Raw genomic sequence first — 14,532 nt, 5'->3', positions numbered from 1 at the left:
TTGATATTCTGTTGCTTATATACTACGATGAAAATTCACAATGCTTAAAATACTGTGGTATAAAGTTAATTCATCTCATGTTACATGACAAAGAAATAAGAGAGAAGAAAACAAGAACACTTTCTATGTACAAATATGTATATGCAAACATATTCGTAATAAGGATATATTATAATAATTACAGTCTATTTCTGCGATAGGTCATGTGGTCATAGCTGTATTTATAACTACCTTCTTTCACTATCTATTCCATATTTCCTTTACCCTCAGCAAGGACCTCAGCAGGTCTTGGTTTTGTACCTGGTAGAGTGACTCAAACCTTCAGTACTGAAGAGTCTGGGCCATTAGCAGTCCTTCCAGAATTGGGTTGTTGCTGTTTGCCATTAACTTTCACCACAGGGCATACTAGTACTGGGAGACTGTGGGGCTGTTAGGGTTGTGAACCTCCTTAAAAATGTGTCAGCTACAGGAAGTGCTGAGATAATGGTAGTCAAGGCAGGAATTGGCTCTCAAACCTTCAGAGCATTGTAGGAAACTTTTGATTTCAATAATAGTTAGATGCCACCTAGAGGTCATATTTGTTCCTCAACTTATGTTTAAATTGTGATAGGGTAAAACAACTCAGACACATCATAAAGAATATTGTTACTTCAATAAATATTTTTGCAAACTGTATTTATGATCATGTTTTAAAAATATACAAGGACATATTATATTCTCTGATTTAAAATATTCAGTTGTTATATAGAATTCAAAATAAGAAATGCAACACTGCTATAAAAATATCATAAAATATAATGTAAATGTAGTCGAGGTAGTATTTTGCATATACTGGAAACTAACAATAATCGAGAGAGCTGGATTGAATACCTATGAAAAATGGGTGCAGATCAGAAGAAAATCTGATAGACCAACTAGATGTTTACTGCATTTTGCAATCTGTATCCTATCCATTCACTTTTATGAGGTGTTTTGCATGTGTGACTTCTTAATAGGGCACAGTCTAATAAAATAGTCTCAATATATTTACCATAGGAAGGTTTTTGAGCTGTTATACCCCAGGGATCTTGATTTTGCAGAAATTATACCTGCCTTTCTGAGGTTAAATGCTGCTAGAACTTCCCCGATCCAACTAGGTTAATGAGATACTTCAGACAGAAGTTCACATACTGGAAAAAGCTTTGAGGTCCCTGAGGAGGAAAATTTCTCCCAAGGGATGCGAGACCCTTTGCTGATAAACCTGAGTAGTAAGAGAAGGGCACCGGAGTTCACATGGAGGGCTGCATCAGGTGGCTGAACATTATTTGGCTGAGGATGCAAGTTTCTCCTGCTTCTGCCATCTTGGTGGGGTGGCCAACCTATGGAAGCATGGGCTAAATACATTCAGAATTATAAACTTGAAACAAAAATGTGAGGCATCACTGCAGCTCTGCAGTGATCTTGACTAGCCACAGGATCATGACAAAAAATGGACCATCTCCTTCGAACCATAAAAAATGATTTACAGGCCAGGCACAGTAGCTCATGCCTGTAATCCTAGCATTTTGGGAGGCTGAAGTGGGTGGATCACTTGAGACTAGGAGTTCAAGACCAGCATGGCCAATATGGCGAAACTCTGTCTCTACTAAAAATACAAAAATTAGCCGGGCATGGTCACAAGCACTTGTAATCCCAGCTACTCGGGAGGCTGAGGCAGGAGAATTGATTGAACTCTGCAGGTGGAGGTTGCAGTAAGCTGAGATCATACAACTACAGTCCAGCCTGGGTGACAGAGTGAGATTTTTTTTTCTAAAAAAAGATAATTTACAGTAATAACCCTGTATCACTATTACATAACACTAGCTTTCTCTCCCTTTGGCTAGCATTTGGAAGCAGAACTAACACTTTGGGACTGTTTAGATGTTGAAGGATCTTAGTTCAGAACATGCTGGTTCTCGTGAGGGAGGTGCTCAATTATGTCTCCGTGTCTCTTTTGACCACTTGTTGTTAAATACTTTTGCCTTGTTGCTGGCTGTGTTTCAATTATTGGTAAACCCTATTTCCTGAGTTTACCTTTTGTAAGGAATCCAATGCTTACTTCTGGGCACAGAAGATAGGGTCAGAGTGAGGCATTCCGAAATCCTAGGTGGAGCCTAGGATGTGATACTTTCTTCTCAGGAGCTATGCCATGGGAATACTATTTTGGTCAGCATCTTATAAATACATTGAATTTGGAGGCCAGGAAACTTGAGACTAGTCTGATGATAGAAGCTGAAAAGACAAGTTTCAATAAGGAGGGTAATGGTGAGGAGTGGGGACAGGGAAGCTGCGCTAATATTTTACTGGGTACCTACAGCCTTGGGAATGAGTGAGGGGACCAGCAGAAGAGTTAGGGCCTCAGGGCCACTGACCAGTTGGGATTGTAAGGACCAGCAATTGCTGAGCTGTGTCTGGATGTGCCTAATGAGGGTTCAGGTCCCTGTTCAGCATTTCTGGGACTCCAGACCTATTAAGAATCCTGCTAGAAGACTAGGGCTCTAAATTATTCTCAAAGCAAAGAAATAACAGAGGCTAACTGTTCTCTAGGATCCGGAGTATCTGTTTCTCTCAAATAGATATATAAACTAAATCCATTAGCAATTTTTGGTCATATGTACACTGATATTGCAACCATAAAACCATCAGTCATTAGCTCATTTGTGGTTAGCTACTTAAAAGAAAAATCTACACAGCTTATTGGCTAGATCTTTGGATTAGACAATAAAACTTCCAGATTACAGATTTCCTGGTGCATTCAATATCCTTAAATTTATGTCAAGTGTAATTACATAATTACATATAGTTTATCTTTGAATATGGTCAATTTTCCTTTTGCTGGTAGTGCCACACACAATCATGAATAATCATCCCACGTGCAATAAAAAATAACTAAGGTATATTCAGAGAACTTACTATTAAGGATTAATTGAATTGTGTTCATTGTCTGGTTGAAACACTATAGCAAGATGTAAATTGATTTCTGGCAGTTTATGGGTCATTTAAAATAATTTTCCAAAGGAAAAATTATATAAATTGGCTAACACAAGAAATACTATCTCCCTAAGGGACATCAAATGTCCAATATCAATCCAAAAATTAAATTTAAATTTAAGCCAGACTGGGCAACCTGCAAATGACCTTGTTAATTATCAACTAAGGCTATCCTAATCCATACCTAATCAATAAGGGACTTTCTAAGGGAAACTTTGGTAAAGGTGAGTGGAGACTGTCAATTTTACAGGCAAATGTTATTTTTGAAAATGTTTTGGGATGTCATAAAATGCTCAATAACCACTTTATATGAGTGTAACTGTCTTGCCCACTGTGAAACTGTATTAGTCTTTGGGGCCAACATCACATATGGAGCAGAAAAGAGAGAATGGCCTGTCTAGTTTTCAGTGCATATCCTTGATGAGTAGAGGCTGTCGTGGGAAAAAATTATCTATTTTAAACCTTGTATCATTCATTCATTCATTCATTCTCTTTACCCTGTTTCTTTATCTGCCCCTTTAATCACTATTTACACTATGCTTGACGGGTGCTACGTATTCCTGCAAAATATATTCATGAACTTTGATTGGCAGTGGGCATGGAAATTAACAAATAGTTTTATGGTCTTAAAAGCTACAATGCTCAAAACAAAATGAAAAACCATAGGGCATACTGTGAAAATGAAATGCATCATTGCTTCTAAGTTCTGTTAACTGCTCTGCTGATTTCACTTCTATTACGTTTTCTGTTTCTCCCATCAGGTTATGCTGTCTAGCAACTTCCATGGAGTAATTTAACACCATACATATGATTATGTGCAGATATTCTTATAACTTTTGAAGGATACAGAGAAAGAAAGGAAAATGTGCTGTATATCTGAGTAAATACTAGTCATTTACACTGAACTGGATATTACCCATTTTATTATTTTCTGAATAATTTTAATATACATTATTGTTCAAATAATTATAATAATAATATACATTAATACATTATTATTCAAAGTACTGAGCCAGTCTTCTGGAGTCCCTTAAGACTTTGCCATGACCTCTCAACCAATTTCACCTCCCTCCACATTTAAGCAAAAATTATGTCAGAACTGGGCTCTTTTTATTTAATATTTCCCAACGGTTCCCTTGCTCTTTCCTGATTAATGTGGAATCATCACAAGTAAATATGACACAAAGCTTCCTATGTTCTCTGAAGTTCTTTATATATTTATCCCAGTTTGAGAAATTTATTATTAATGACTCTCTAGTGAGAAGGGAGGAGGTAATTGAGACAGCACAGTGAGTAAGAGTTGAGATATGGGAATTAGGCACCTCAAATTTAAGCATGTTTCTCCTGCTTTTTAATTTTATAACCTCAAATAAGTTTCTTAATCTTTGTGCAACTATTTTACACATCTTTACATTTTGAAAAATAAAATTCTTTGAGTTATCTCTCTGTATATTTAATATCACCCATTTTCACTCTCAAAATGTTCTGGTTTGAGCAATAAATTATATGGCCACACAACTGATTAAGATTGCAAGTTGTACAGATAATACACGTTACTGTTATTTGTTTATACCTTTTGCCATAGCAACTGTAAGATATAAAATATCCTAGTTTGGGTTTTTCATCTTGTATTAAGGAATAGTAACTACCAGAGGGGGAAAGATAAGCAAGGAAGAGATAAAAAAAATACAAATTAGACAGTCATTTTCTGAATAATTCAGAAATGATTTTTTTTTTTTTTTTACTGTCATACAAACAGGCATGCCAGAAATCTGATTTATTCCATAATTACTGTGCCTGGATATTATTATAAATTTTTTCTTTTTCCTGTCATTTTGTTCATATTTATAGTCACTTCCTTCTTTTTAATTTGAATGGTATATTACATAATTTTTGTAGAGACAGCAATATCCCCCAAAGATTTCATTTACTTCTCTATATTTTTCTAGTACTTTTACAAAAGTTGGGTGGGGTCCTGGAGACCAGTTCTGGTCAATACATTGGCCAGAGCAAAGCCATGTGTCATTTCCAGGATGAGGTTTTGTAAAGGCTTTTGCTGCCAGGCCAACTAGTGCAAATGCCAGATAGTGGGCCCTCCACTGGGCTGTCTAGAGCAGAAGCTGTGACCATCTCCAAGGAACATGTACTGAGACTGACCAATACACCTTTGGTATGCGAAGCCACAGGGATTTGGAAATTATTGATTGCCCCAGTGTAACCTAACCTTTCCTTACTCATACAGAAACTGGTACCAGGAGAGATATGCTCCTGTAACAGACAAACCAAAACACTAAAGTACATGGCAATGGTTTAGTGGCCACTGAGGAAATGGTTATCAAGCCAAAAAGATAACAACCTAGTTTTTAAGTAAACTTTTAAATTTTAGAAGTGTTTTTAGATTTACATTAGCAATCTCTTTTTGCAGGGCTAAAATATTTTGTGAAACTGGAGCCTGTGATAATTTGCAAAGTAGATCATGTAGCATATATACGGGAAAAGGTTGAAAAATGGAGCACTTATAGTATTTCTATTGCTACTTAGTTGTATTTACAAGGCGTTGCAAGAAACAGATAATTTCAGTACAGAAATTGTCAATTTTCAGCTTAATAAAAGGGAATTAGGACAGTTAGTCCTTTGAGTTAGAAGAGTCAACTGCTTTGATACCTGGCAGTAACAGGCTTAAGAAAGCCTTTTTGAGAAAAATACTCAGTACAACCTTTCAAGTAATTTAAATGCTTAAGGGCAAAACTAAACTAAGGATAGGAGCAATATATATATATATATATATATATACACACATATATATAATTATGTTATATATAACATATTTTATATTATACATATAAATATATAACATATTTTATATCATACATATAAATATATAACATATTTTATATCATACATATAAATATATAACATATTTTATATCATACATATAAATATATAACATATTTTATATCATACATATAAATATATAACATATTTTATATTATACATATAAATATATAACATATTTTATATTATACATATAAATATATAACATATTTTATATTATACATATAAATATATAACATATTTTATATTATACATATAAATATATAACATATTTTATATTATACATATAAATATATAACATATTTTATATTATACATATAAATATATAACATATTTTATATTATACATATAAATATATAACATATTTTATATTATACATATAAATATATAACATATTTTATATTATACATAAATATATAACATATTTTATATTATACATAAATATATAACATATTTTATATTATACATAAATATATAATATATTTTATATTATACATAAATATATAATATATTTTATATTATACATAAATATATAATATATTTTATATTATACATAAATATATAATATATATATTAAGTTTAGAGAGAGTGAGAGTTGTAAGAGTAAGAAAGCAAACCCACATTTTATAGATGAGAATCATGTCTGAAAGAGAATGTTAGATACATTTATTAGCACATCAGACTAACTTGCATAGACTATTTAAGAAGCTCTATAAAGTTTCTGAAACAGTTATATTGCCAAAAAAGCCACTAGACTAAAAGAGATGTGGCCTTTGAATGGACTTATTAGTTCATGCTGCAGCAACAAACAACTGTGAAATGTCAGTAGCTTACAGCAGGCAAAGCTCATTTCTTCTTTGCACCACAGGGCCATGGCCATCACAGGTTGGCTGTGGCTCTGCTCCATGTTTCCTTTTCTCTAGGTCCTATCTGACATTGCAAATTAGCATGGCAGAAGGCAAAGACATCATGGAGAACACGTGCTACCCTAGACATAATACATTCCATTGCTTATATGATTTTGCTTTTTGGAAAACATCATATAACACTCAGAGATTAACATAGAGTGGGACACACAATCTTCTTGCAAGGAGGGGAAGTGAATATTGATAATAATGGGGCCTATGACAGGGTACTCATGTTCTATTGGAAGGGATTGAGCTCAGAAAGTTGCACAGCCTGGAAGAAGGTTATACTCTTCAATGCCTGAATCAGCGTGGCCAAGGAGAGTCAGAACTAAGGAATCAAGATCCGTTTCCACCAAAGAGAGTGTCCTTAATAACATGTGTTCAGTGGAATTTGGGAATTGATACAAATAAGTCACTACTGTCAGTCCCTATTTTTCTCTTTTTTTTTTTTCATTAGAGAAGGCAGTATCAGGTCCTTTTAGTCTACAGGTTTCTGGACCTAGAGCTGCTGGAGTCATATTTGGGTTTAACATAGAGATGACTGCACATCACCCAAGGACCCTGGACTTGAAGTTGAGTTTGTGACAGGATGGAATTTTTTTGGGTCCTCCTTTGGAAAGCTATTAAATGTGAGCCATATATTGGGAGAAAATAACAAAAGGATCTTTGGTGACTAGAAGGATAGACAGGGGCCATAGACAGTAATGCTCCCCCAAATTTCTATATTTCCCCAAATTCCCACTCATGGGACTGGTCATGGCCAATGAACTCTGAGTGGGAGCAATGTATCACCTCCATGACTCATTTTATCATTGAATGTCTCACTCTGAGATCATGAAAAGCCCAGGTGTGGTCTGCAGCCTCTCTCTCCCTGGTGTGCAGACCAAACATGCCTTTTATTCCAGACCAACAAGTAATAGGAGGAGAGCCCTCTGCCAGGCTTGATTTCTGAAAGGGAGCGTGAAACAGTGCCTTCTGCCAAACTGCATGGGGTGTGAACCCACAGTAAAAAGTAAACCTTTGTTATGTCAAGCGTCTGAGGTCTGGGCTGGGAGAAGTGTTTTTTTTCTTAAAACAAGGATCTAGCTTATCAAGATGAAATCAGTTATGTTTGGTAAAGCTGAAAATTCCGTATAAAGCATGTCTTTTTAAATGTTATTTCATTTTCCTACATATTGCTGAGGATACTTCATGTAGCTTATCCATCCTATTCACTCATCTCTTTGTTCTTGAGGAAAAATAAGCATTAAAAGAACAATGGTGAAGAAGCAGGCACAAAGCTCTACCTACCCACAAATGCACTGTTTCAAATGCAACAAACTGTGGGTAGAAGACTTTGATTTTCTCTTTTCACATAATGGTGCATCAGAGGTTAGAAACACTCAGGAGAAGGTTACTGTGAATATCCTTTGGGAATTCCATAATGGGTGCTTGCTATTTGTGCATTTCTTCTAATCAATGCAAAATAGCAGATTGTGGGTTCCATAAGCTAAAGCACAGGCATTTAATCACATGAATGCACACAGATCCAACAGAAGAATTAATTATTAATGATACTGTGGTTAGGCTCCACTCCAATTAATAAATAATTTAGAATATGGTATACAGGAAAACCACATTATAATAAAAAATAAGGTAGAGTCTTAGCAGAAACCTCCAAACCAAAATTTAAGAGGTCATTTCTCAACATCGATAATTCCTAATAGGGTAGCATTCCAGTCAGTCCACTTCTGTTTATTCATAGCAACACCCATAGGCTAGCCTGAAGGGAAAGGCTTTATTAATATTTACGAAGTTATTTTCATAAGTATGTGGTAGTTCATTGTCAAAAGGACATAATTCAGACTGTAATATGGCCTGATAAAATGAAAATTTGTACCACCCTAAGCAATTTTCAGTAATACATAGAAATGCAACAAATTTATTTCTGCTCCCCAAACTGTGCCAAAGATTTTCAAGTCCCAAAACTACTTTAAAGAAATTAACAACCATCTTAGAAGATAAAGCTACATCAAGTACTGCTCTAGTCTAATGGTCCATAGCTCACAGGACTAATGTACGTGACAGGTTGCTTACTCCACAATTCACCAGCAGTTAGATATTGAAAGACAAAGAGATCATCATGGGATACTATTTTCTTTTGATATGGACTTGGTAAACATGTCTTTCTTGTGGCCCTCTAGCTTCAGAATTAAAAGCATTACACTTCAACAAGACATAAAGAATAGGAAGAAATTAACCTGAGAAGTCAAATATGAGAATTACTTTCAAGAACCTTCAGTCACCCCTTCTCACCCCTCCTTATCCCTCCCTCCCATGACAGTAATAGGAAAACAAAAAATGAATTCCAATTTATATTTCAAGCTACTTCTTGCAGCAATTACATTTCTGAAAACCAAGATAATTTTGGATGGCTTCACATCCAGTAAACTGTATTTGGTGTTTCCTGTTACTCCCTGTGCAGCTAATTTTTGGAGTTTGTGATGTTATGGACAAAACTGTCTCTAGGCATAATTTAATTTTCATAATTTATCATCTTTCAAAACCTGGAATTTATGCCAGGTCAGACAAAATATTAATCAACAGGATGTCTGGAGAGTTCATCTAAGATTATAGAATTAGAACCTAAAAAGGTAAGTATTCAGATGTTGGTATAACGCTCAGATGTTGGTATAATGCTCAAACCTGTATATGATGGTTAATACTGACTGTCAACTTGATTGGATTGAAGGATGCAAAGTATTGTTCCTGGGTGTGTCTTTGAGGGTGTTACCAAAGGAGATTAACATTTGAGTCAGTGGACTGGGAGAGGAAAAACTGCCCTCAATCTGGGTGGGCACCATCTAATCAGCTGCTGGGATAAAAGTAGGCAGAGGAATATGGAAGGACTAGACTGGGTGAGTCTTCCAGCCTCCATCTTTCTCCCGTGCTGGATGCTTCCTGCCCTTGAGCATAGAACTCGAAGTTCTTTGGCTTTTGGACTCTTGGACCTACACCAGTGGTTTGCCAGGGCCTCTAGGGCTTTTGGCCACAGACTGAAAACTGCACTGTTGGCTTCTCTACTTTTTTTTTTGAGACGGAGTCTTACTCTGTTGCCCAGGCTGGAGTACAATGGCACCATCTCCGCTCACTGCAACCTCCACTGCCCGGGTTCAAGCGATTCTCCTTCCTCAGCCTCCCGAGTAGATGGGATTACAGGTGTGCACCACCCCACCCCGATAATTTTTGTAGTTTTTAGTAGAGACGGGATTTCACCATCTTGGCCAGGCTGGTCTTGAACTCCTGACCTCGTGATCCACCCGCCTTGGCTTCCCAAAGTGCTGGGATTACAGGCATGAGCCACCGTGCCCAGCCAGCTTCCCTACTTTTGAGGTTTTGGGACTCGGACTGGCTTCCTTGCTCCTTAGCTTGCAGATGGCCTATTGTGGGAGTTCACGTTGTGATCGTGTGAGTCAATACTCCTTCATAAACTCCCCTTTATATATACATCAATCCTATTAGTCCTGTCCCTCGAGAGAACCCTGACTATAAATATATATATATGCAAATTTCTTACATCCGCGTGCTAAATTGATCTCTTTATCATTATGTAATAATCTTCCTTGTCCCTTTTTATGTCTTTTGACTTAATGTTTATTTTATCTAAGTTTAACTACTCCTGCACACTTTTGGTTTCTGTTGATGTGGAATATCTTTTCCTGTCTCTTCACTTTCAGTCTGTGAGCATCTTTACAGGTAAAGTAAGTTTCTTTCTTTTTTTTTTTTTTTTTTGAGACGGAGCCTCACTCTTCCGCCCAGCCTGGAGTACGGTGGCACTCGGCTCACTGCAAGCTCCGCCTCCCGGGTGTATGTCATTCTCCTGCGTCAGCCTCCCGAGTAGCTGGGACTACAGGCGCCCGCCACCATGCCCGGCTAATTTTTTGTGTTTTTAGTAGAGACGGGGTTTCACCGTATTAGCCAGGATGGTCTCTATCTCCTGACCTTGTGATCTGCCTGCCTCGGCCTCCCAAAGTGCTGGGATTACAAGCGTGAGCCACCATGCCCGGCCCAAAGTAAGTTTCTTTTAGGCAGCAAATATGTCTTAAAAAGAAAAAATCCATTCAGGCAGTCTGCATCTTTTAATTGGGAAATTTCAGCTATTTACATTCAAGATTGTTACTGATAGGTGAGGAGTTATTCCCAGCATTTTGTTTGTGTTTTCTGGTTTTTCATATCCTTTGTTCTTTTCTTTCCCTTTTATTGTTTACCACTATGATTTGGTGATCTGGTATAGTGTTAACATTTGATTTCAGTCTCTTTCTCATTTTTGTATTTGGTCTACCAAGTGAGCTTTATATTTTGTGTATTTTCATGAGGGTAAATATCTTCCTTTTACTTCCAGATGTAGAACTCCCCTAAGAATTTTTATAGGGCTTGTCTCGTGGTGATGAATTTCCTGTTTTTGCTTATTTGGAAAAGGCTTTATTTCTCCTTCATTTTTTGAAGATAGCTTTGTTGGGTAAGGTATATTGGCTGGCTGGTTTTTTCTTTCTACATTTTAAATGTATCATTCTATTTTCTTGTGGCCTATAAGGTTTCTGCTGAGAAATACCCGCTATTCTGATAGGGATTCCTTTGTATGTGATTTGATACTTTTGATGTTTTTAGAATTTGCTCTTTGTGTTTGGCTTTTGATAGTTTGAGTGCAATATGCCTTGGAGAAGACCTTTGGATTGCATCTATCTGGGGTCTTTAAGCTTATTGTATCTGTTTTTCTACATCTCTTGCATGACTTGAGAAGTTTTCAGTTATTATTTCATTAAATGGGTTTTCTATGCCTTTGTGCATTTCTTCTGCATCTGAAACTCCCAAATTAAAAAATATATATATAGTTGTTTTATGGTGTTCTATATGTCACATAAGCTTTCTTCCTTTATTTAGTTTTCTTTTTTTTTTTTTTGAGACGGAGTCTTGCTCTGTCGCCCAGGCTGGAGTGCAGTGGCGCGATCTCGGCTCACTGCAAGCTCTGCCTCCCGGGGTCGCGCCATTCTCCTGCCTCAGCCTCCCAAGTAGCTAGGACTACAGGTGCCCGCCACCACACCCGGCTAATTTTGTATTTTTAGTAGAGACAGGGTTTCACCGTGTTAGCCAGGATGGTCTCGATCTCCTGACCTCGTGATCCGCCCGCCTCGGCCTCCCAAAGTGCTGGGATTACAGGCGTGAGCCACCGCGCCCGGCCCTTTATTTAGTTTTCTTTCTCTAAATGGGTTATTTGAAAATACCTGTCTTCAAGTTCAGAAATTCTTTCTTCTGCTTGATCTAGTCTCTTGTTGAAGCTCATGATTGTGTTCTTTAAATTTATTTTTTGAATTCTTAAGTTCTGGGATTCCTGTTTGGTTCTTTTAAAATTATATTTATCTCTTTGTTAAATTTCTCATTCAAATCATGACTTTTATTTCTGATTTCTTTGTATTGTTTTTCTGTGTTCTCTTGTATCACAGAGTTTTAAAAATTTCCTTATTTAATAGATGTATTTATAGTGTTGGTTGGGTAGGGTGCTTTGCCTTTGATTTTTGGTGGGTGCAGGAGTGTAGTCTTTATATGATTTCTCTGGCTGTAATCAATGTCAGTAGTGTCTGTTCATTCCTTACAGCCTTAACTTCAGTTGTTAGTAGAAACTGTAGCAAGGCTTTGTTGGGGATGGAAATGCAAGGTGGGCTGGTCCTCAGGCACCAGTGGTGGCAGCAGCAGTCAGGGCATGCTGGTCCTTGGGCTCCTGTGCAGTGTACACTGGCACCAGCAGTGGTGGATCTGAGTGAGTCAGTCCTCAGGCCTCCTGGCAGCATGCTCAGGTGCTGTGGTATCAGCAGAGGGCTAGGCAGGCAGGTCTTTCGGATCCTTGCAGCATGCATGGCATTGATGGTGGCAGTAGTGGTGGCAGCTCAACCCTCAGCTCCTTGAGTAGCATACGCAGGCACCAGCAGTGGTGATAGCAGGCTGTTCCCCAGGCTCCTGAGTGGTGTGTAGGGGTGGGCACCAGCAAGGTGGTGGCAGTCTGGGGCAGACCAGTCTTTGGGTTGCTGGGAAGCACACGTAGGCACCAGTAGTGGGCAAGGTAGGCTTATTGCTATGCCCCTGGATGGTATGTGCATGCACTGCTGATGGTAGGCAGGGTGGGTTGGTCCCCATGCTACTGAATAGTGTGCACTGACAGCAGTGGCAGGCAGACCCTGCCCAACTTCAGGCTGTCAAAAAGTGTGCAAGGGCTCTGGCAGTGGCGGTCAGGGAGGGTCTCTCCTCAGGCCCCTGGACTATAGGTACCAGTAGTGGTGGGTGGAGCACGTCAATCTCTGGGCCCCCAGACAGTGAGCTCAGGCACCATCAGTGATGGTTGTAAGCAGGTCAGGAATGTCCTCAGGCCCTTAAAGGCATGGGCTGGTAGTCGTGGCAATGGGTAGGACAGGCCTATTCTCAGACCCCAGGAGGGTGCACTGGCAGGCTGATCCTCAGTCCCGCTGAAGGCACGTGTAAGTATGTGGCATCCCTGCTGCTGCTGGGTGGGGAGGAATTGCTGTTAAAGGCAGCAGTCCTGTCAGGCAGCTCTCAGGCTCTGGGGAGCACAAACTTTGGCTGCCTTTCTTTTGAAGAAAGCCTCCCTGATATGCCACACTGCCTATTCCCCAGGGATGCAGCATACCGTGTGGCACACTAGAGTGCTAGGCACCTAGGCTCACTGCTGGGTCCAGCTGGCAACACAATGCTGCAACCTTCTAGGTGGAAATGGGGGGATGTCAGCTGGGCTTTAAGGATGTTGGGATTCAGGAGCTGCTGGGCCCTAGGATAGCATGTTGTCTGCTAGGAGTTGGGCTCCCATAGTGGTGTGGTGGTGCAGCTGCTTGTGTCCTGTGGAATACATGGGACCCAGCACCAAGTTGATGGTAACTTGCAACAGTGCCATCATGTGGACTCCAGGCAGCTCCCAATGTTAGTCTCAGGGCCCAGGAAGGTTGAGGGGCTCTCCCGTGGCTAGGATTCCAGGAGTCTGTGGGGGAATGTGGATTGCTGAGGATCTCTCACTTACTTTTTCCCCGAAATAGGGAGTTCCTCCTGGCTCTGAGCCAATCTTGGCTGAGCTGGCTGTTTTGTGGTGGAGGCGAATGCTGGCCTCTGGTCAGTCATGTTCCTCCCTTCCCTTACTCTAACAGTCACCTCTCAAAACCCAAATTTGTTCTGGAATCATTTGAAAAGAGTAGTTGAAATTATGGAAGCTTTCTGGGGCATGCAATTATGCCAAGACAGAAAGACTGAGTTGTCGCTGCCTATCCTGGTATTAAAGATAGAATGACAGACTTACTGTAAGTAAGAGGGCAAATGATGCATGTCACTTTCACTATGCTATGCTGCCAGTGAAGATGGGTGCTTTCTCTTTTCTTAAAAAAAAAAAGGCAAATATTTACTATCCTAGTTATTGTGAAAATATTCCACTTTCTGCTGTCCCAGTACAGCTTTATTTGACTGGAGAGCCTTATGTGCTCCACCCTGAGGAAGGAAATAATGAACAGATCTTTCTTTTCTTAATTATGTATGTAACTAACTCTGTTAGAAGTGTGTTTCCTATAATGAGGCACCAATACCTATTTTGCCAAATATGCAGCCGCAAAATTCCACTGGGGGTAAGACTATTCTAAAGTGTGGACTATAAAATAAAAATGAAAAATCTATTTAATATATCTATACCAACAATCTAATATATGTATTATTTTTAAAGACCCTAAAATATGAGCACTCCAAACTGGTGTAA

The sequence above is a fragment of the Pongo pygmaeus genome, chromosome 17 (assembly GCF_028885625.2).
Source record: "Pongo pygmaeus isolate AG05252 chromosome 17, NHGRI_mPonPyg2-v2.0_pri, whole genome shotgun sequence".
Classification (NCBI taxonomy): Eukaryota; Metazoa; Chordata; class Mammalia; order Primates; family Hominidae; genus Pongo; species Pongo pygmaeus.
This window is presented reverse-complemented; position numbering follows the sequence as displayed.